The sequence below is a fragment of the Erithacus rubecula genome (assembly GCF_903797595.1).
Source record: "Erithacus rubecula genome assembly, chromosome: 4".
In the NCBI taxonomy this organism is placed as follows: Eukaryota; Metazoa; Chordata; class Aves; order Passeriformes; family Muscicapidae; genus Erithacus; species Erithacus rubecula.
Genome location: NC_136686.1, coordinates 65865466 through 65871643, shown reverse-complemented (window position 1 = coordinate 65871643; position 6178 = coordinate 65865466). Strand labels below are relative to the sequence as shown.

General features: G+C 50.9%; 1 long non-coding RNA gene across 2 annotated transcripts; it reads right to left on the bottom strand.

The window, feature by feature from the left end:
* Positions 1–1198: 1198 nt before the first annotated feature.
* Positions 1199–5083, bottom strand: LOC306801210. 2 transcript variants are annotated; one of them, XR_013774020.1, is made up of 3 exons: positions 3535–5083; positions 2985–3294; positions 1199–2867 (listed from the first exon to the last, which is right to left on the bottom strand). It is a non-coding gene; the product is annotated as an uncharacterized lncRNA (long non-coding RNA). The 2 variants fall into 2 exon arrangements; XR_013774021.1 differs by having other exon boundaries at positions 1199–3294; positions 3535–4031; positions 4189–5083.
* Positions 5084–6178: the final 1095 nt, after the last annotated feature.

Here is a 6178-nt window from a genome sequence, read left to right as displayed (position 1 = left end):
CTGCTCAAATATCACCTCTGGGAAAACCTGAATTTCTCAGGAAATTCACGGGAATTATCACAGATTTCCAGGCTTCCAAATAAGTTGTCACATAAAGACTCTCCGCTATGTTTCCAGTATGAGAACTGAAATCACAACTTGAAGAGAAATTCAGTGCAAGTCAATTTTCAATATTTCGCTATGCAAATCAAAATTCCAGTTGGAGAACTTTGGAGCGAAACAATAGTGTAAAAACCCCTACTTTTGAGTTGGGATTAGCCTGGAAATTTTAAGGCATTCATGAATAATTTATAAACCAGTCTTCCCACGGATGAGCAGCAGGAGGAGAGAGTGGCTACGTTTGTCACTGTATTGAGACGTTTCCTGGCAATGCTGGAATTTTTATGGTGTTCTTTCTCATAATGGAGTTGTTGCTTAGCTTTTAATGTCCCAAATGTAAACAGATCTGAGGAAGCAGATCGTTAAAAACGTTTAGAAAGGGCGAATGAAAAAGTGAAGTACTTGTGAGCTGCGTTCCAAGCAAAGCCTATAAATCACCGGCGTCGGAATTCTCTGACAAGGAGCAAATGGTTTTATGGACTCACAGACATGGCATCAGGAGGAATAGTGAAAAGATTAATTTTTAAAAATCATGGCAGAAGAGCAGAGGGAATAACCCAAGAGGTTTGAGACGCTGTCCTGTGCTCTGTTTTCCATTTTAACACTTAGGTTTAACAGATTCAAAATCTGATTCAAATCTGCTGTGCCGTCTTCACCTCCACATTCTCTGATGCCATGGGACCAGTTGGCTTCACTGCCTGGTGCTCCTGCATCAGCCAGGCTGGGAATGCTTAAATCCACACAGAGGTTTTTATGTGTAGGAGCAGCTCAGAAAAAGAGGGTTAAAAAAAAAAGGACAGTTTTCATTTGGCTTTGAACCCGCAAAGCCGTTCTCTAAACTCAGCCCTGGCTTTGCAGCCTTGGAGCGTTGGCGAGTCGCTCCAGGCGCCATCGCCCTGTCCTGGGTGGGAAAACGGGGATCCCGTGGGATGCAGGGCTGGAGATGGCAGCCCCTGGAAGGCTCTGGTGCAGGGCATGGCTGAGGTGCTCCCCTAGCCGAGCCAGCACACCAGATGTGAGAAGCTGGTTGGGCTGGTGGGGAGAGGCCATGGGTGGAGAGGAGCTGGCGGGGAGCCCGGGAAGAGGCTGCGCAGGGAGAGAGAGCTCACCACCCACCTCGGGTGAAATCATGGAACGGGCAGCCACCAGGAAAGGCTGGTGAGGAGAAGGAGACCTGAAAAAGCAGAAGAGGGGGACGGGAGAGGAAGGATGCTGGACCAGCAAAGGGGGTAGTTCCTGTGCTGGTGGGTTTGAGGAGGATCTGGTTCTCACAGGAGTCACTTGTAACAGATACAGAGCCGGAATGAGGGCAGGAATTTGTCACAGGAAGGTTTGCTCCAGCAGTATAGAAAAGGACTTTGATACCTGAGCCCTTTGATGGAAATCCATTAATGTGTCTGAAGGAGGAGTGTCTGCTCCCAGGCAAGCTGCTGCTTTCCCAGGCTAACCTCTAACTGAGCCTGGACCAAGGAAGATGCAATCCTGGAGCAAGGAGATCTCCTCTGGAGCTGGCTGGTTTATAACAGTGTTTTTAAGTGCTGAAAAAGGTGTCACTTTCCTTAACTAAGAATTAATTGGCCTTGGTGTTCCCAGTTGGATGGGCACCTTGTCTCATCCTCACTGTGGAAACCAACAAGGAAAATGTCCAGTGTGACTTTCTGTTCCACTCGAAATTGAACATCGTCCAGTGTGAATTCCTCAGATTTCTTCCCCCCATATTTATCTGATTTATGATTAATCACACCACTCGTGAGAGTAACCGTTTCAATCCAATGAAAAAACCTTCAGTGTCCTTGTTTTCCACCTGGATTTGTGTCCAAGCTCATCCCACATCATTTCTGGAGAGCTCAGGCAGGCGAGGAGCCAGTGGAAGGAGTGATCAGAACAGGGTTTTGTCCAGTGCACTCGCTGAAGACAGCCTGGATCTTCTGCTGGGTTTTGTTGGATCCTTTTTTGCTCCTTGGAAACACAGTTCAGGACAAAACCGTCACGGTCTGACTTTGAGGAATGGGATTCTCAGCACTTCTGTCTCTGCTCCAGCAAGCGAAAAGTGATGCGTAAGACTCCTTCTCCCCCCTCAACTCCAGTGGGTGCTAAGTTGTAACTGTTTCAGGAAAGCTACAGCCAGAAAAAAAAACCAAAAAACATTTCCCTAGCTCATTTTCTTTTCCCAGAAAACCAGATGGATGAATCATTACAACAGCAGCTGTGACAGGGGACCAGACAACAGACTGAGCCCAAAGCTCAGCCCAGTCGAGGCAAGATGAAAAACTGTCCAAGGATTTACCAACCCTCCCTCCCTCATCTGTTTAAAGGAGCAAGACTTCAGAATTAGGGCATGTGGGTTTTATCCTTCCTCTTCCATCATGCACAGCAGCCAGAGCAGCCATTGCAGAGACCATGGTGTAATAATTCCAGCAGTGAAGTAACGTGATGGTGTGGTCAGTGATGATCACCAAAACAGAATCACAGGTTGGTTTGGATTGGAAAGGACTGTGAAAATCCCTTAGTTTCAAATTCTCAGCACCTTCCACTAGACCAAGGTACTCCAAGCCCTCTCCAGCCTGGCCTTCCAGGGATGGGAATGACACAGCTTCTCTGGGCAGCCTGTGCCAAGGTCTCACCACCCTCACAAGGAGGAATTCCTTCCCAATATCCCACCTAACCCTGCCCTCTGGCAGTGGGAAGCTATTTCCACTTGTCACTCCATGCTGTTGTCCCAAGTCCCTCTCTAGCTGTCTTGGAGTGCCTTTAAGCCCTGGAAGGGGCTCTCAGGTTTTCCTGGGGCCTTTTTTTCCTCCCCAGCAGTCCCAGCCTGGCTCCAGGGCAGAGAGCCTGCATCGCTATGAGCATCTTTATGGCCTCCTCCTGATTCATTCCAACACATCCCTGGTTTTTCCTGTGTTGTGAGCCCCAGGGCTGGAGGCAGCTCTGCAGGTGAGATCTCACCTGAACAGAGCAGAGGGGCAGAATCCCCTCCCTGACCTGCTGCCCACACTTGTGATACAGGATTGGTATCATCAGCCATTGCTGGGTCATGTTGAGCTTCTCACCCACCAGCACCTCCAAATCCTTCTCCCCAGGGCTGCTCCCCATCCATTCTCCATACTTGTTCTTGGAATTGCCCAAGCACAATATCCAGCTCCTTAGACCAAAGGGAGCAGCCTCGAGGCTCTGTTTGTGCCAGGCTTTCCTCTAATTCGTGACATACGTAGACATGCTCTTAATATAGCAGAGTCCTATGTGTAAAACCCATCAAAATAACTCCAGAAGTGACAAGGTTGAGAAAGCATTTAAAAGTTAAGAGGTGCCTGCCTTCAGGCTGCCCACAGAACCCCTGTGGTGTGTGTGGTTCATCCTTAATTACACTTTTGGGAGGTGTTTTTTATTCCAGAGGACACTGTCCCGCTCCCCGCACGCGATGCTGGTACTCACTTGATGAAAAGCCATTCAAGCTTGGGTTTTTTTTTCCTTCCTCATCCTCTTCTCTACAGCATCCAGGTGCTTTGGCTGGAGCAGTTGATCTGATGACTTTTTTTTTTTTTCTTTTCGTGGGGGAGGCTCTGTTCTGCTTTCTGCTTTACAAAGAAGCAAAGCACAGAGAAATGAAGGTCAAAGAATCTATTAATTCAGGTGCCCAATTTGAAGTAGCCATGGCAAGATATTCAGGACTCTCTGTTCCCAGTGCAGATTCCTCTCATGCCTTTATTTGTTTTCTTCCAACCCCCTGCTTTGTTCATTGCCCTCTTCCAACTTCTGCCTCTTGGGCACTGTAATTATGATTTTTAAATTCAAATGCTGCTCTTAGCTTTCGAGTGTTTTCATCTCTGACTGAAAAGCTGTAGCTGAGCTCTACTAGGCAGCAAATGTTCCCTTTCTCTCAAGGTAAACAGCGAGTCAGGGAAGGTCACTGCAGGTAAAAAGCCACAGGTCTGGAAGAAGAGAACAGGACATAATTCAAGCCAAAGTACTCAAGAGCGATGTGGACATCTCTTCACCTCTCCTACTCTCTGCAGCTCCCAGGAACCCATCACAGAGCAAGGGCAGCACAAAGGAGGTGGATCTGGGAGAGAAAAGCCTGGGGGTTACCTCAGGTGCTCAGGGCTGGGTCCATCGTTGCTTTAGCAGAGGCAGCTGTGGAGGAATTGTGGTGGGGAAGCAGAGCAGAGCACGGCAGCAGTGGCAGGGCAGGGGGAAGGCAGCGGCACCGAGCGTGTGCTTGTGTTGGGAATAGCTTGTACTTGTGGCACTTGGTCAGATGCCAGGAAAACCCTGAGGGTGAGGCTGCAGAGCTCCTCTTGAGATGTTCCAGCCCCTGGAGCCCTTGGGAGCAGCAGTGCTGAACACTGTGTGCTCTCAGCTGCCCCGGCACAGCCGGATGCACCAGCACAAGGACACGTGTCCTGGGCTCCCTCCCAGCTGCAGCTCCAGCACATCCACCTTTTATTCCTGCTCCACAGTCCTCTGGCCAGGCAGGTTTTGAGTGACCATACCCACTGAAAACTCTCTCCAGCCTCAGCACCTCCATTGGCTGAGGGGAGCAGTGGGGCAGTCAGGGCAGGATTTGTGAGGCTGCTGTAGCCAGTGGCTGGTGAGTTTGCAAAGGATCTGTCCCAAACTCAAGACAGGAGCTGGGGAGATGAGCACAGCACCAGTGAGCTGAGACCTCAGAAGGCTTCTGGGGTGTGGGTTTGAATAGGAGGGAGCTGAGAAGGGCTTGGGAGCAGGAGGAATAGTTATTCACCACGGAACAATGCCTGGATGGCTCCGAAGGGGAGCTGGCACCCATCTGTCCAGGCATTTCCTGCTGCCCCAGGGGATTCCTGTGCTCCTCCTTGCTGCTTCCTCCACCTCTGGATCTCTGCATCACTGTTGCTGTTGGAAACACCAGTATTTCATAAGCTGGAGAGCTCAGGGCTGCAGAGACAGCACAAAAGCAGCTAGAGGACACACAGAAGCAGGAAAACTGATTTTTCTTAAATCAAACTTGTAAAGAAATGTTGGGTCCAAGGAACATCTGCAGTCCAGCTTCCCACTCTGAGCCAGGGTGTTAGCCACATTCTGGCCAAACCCTAAATCCATGAGTATGGGGGTACAGTTTAGGTGGTCTGTGTCCCAGGGCAGCAGTGTCTGCCAGCAAGACCTGGATGTGTCTCCCACATCCAGCCTGAGCCTCCCGTGTCCCACTTCGCCACTGGTGCCTTTTGTCACAGTCCAGCAGGATGGAGAGGAGCTTGGCTGTGCCTCTACACCCACCTTCATGTGTCTGTAGCTGGTTCTTAGCCCACCATCAGCTCCCAGGGGCTGTGCAGGGCTTCTCCCCAGTGCTGGCACTGTTTGCTCATAGTGAAATCACAGAAACCCTCCTTCAAACCCCGCTGTGCTCCCCCAAAACCAGGGCAGGGCAGCCCTGGGCACAGCTGTGGGGGATGAGTCACCTGCACAGCATCTCCCACGGGACACAGCCCCGTGTCCCACGCTGGCGCTTTCTGGCCGTGTGCAGGGCTCCCGGGAGCAGATTACAACTCCCCCCACACCTGACACCTCCAGAGAGCTGAACTGGGAAGATGGGAAACCCTGGAGGGGGCAACTGGTCCGGATTTCCTGCTGGAGCCACCTCCCGTCTGGAGGGAACATCCAGAGCATCCTATCCTGCCCTCGGAGGGAATGGCAGCAGGACTGGGTCCGGGGGAAAAGCTGGACACACCACTCGTGTTTCCACGCTAGAAACCTTCCTATGTGGCAGTTCATGGGGAGGAAGATGTAAATCAGCAGGGAACACTTCTCAGTCATCACCATCAACACCGGGGAATGATGTCTGGGAGGAGAGATGAGGACTGCGTTGGTGGTCCTTCATTTTCCCCTTCCTCCAGGCTTCATGCTGGCGATGTAACTAGTGACTAATATTTTTTCTTTTCACTTTTAATTTCACGATGAATATGAGCAAGGCGAGTCCTGATGCAAATAGGAGCCGAGGCCCTTCTGCAGGGACCCCAGGGGATGCTCTGGCCACCCCACACTGAGTCACCACAGCCCCCGGGAACCCCCTGCCGGAGCCGGGGGACGGAGGGGTGACAAG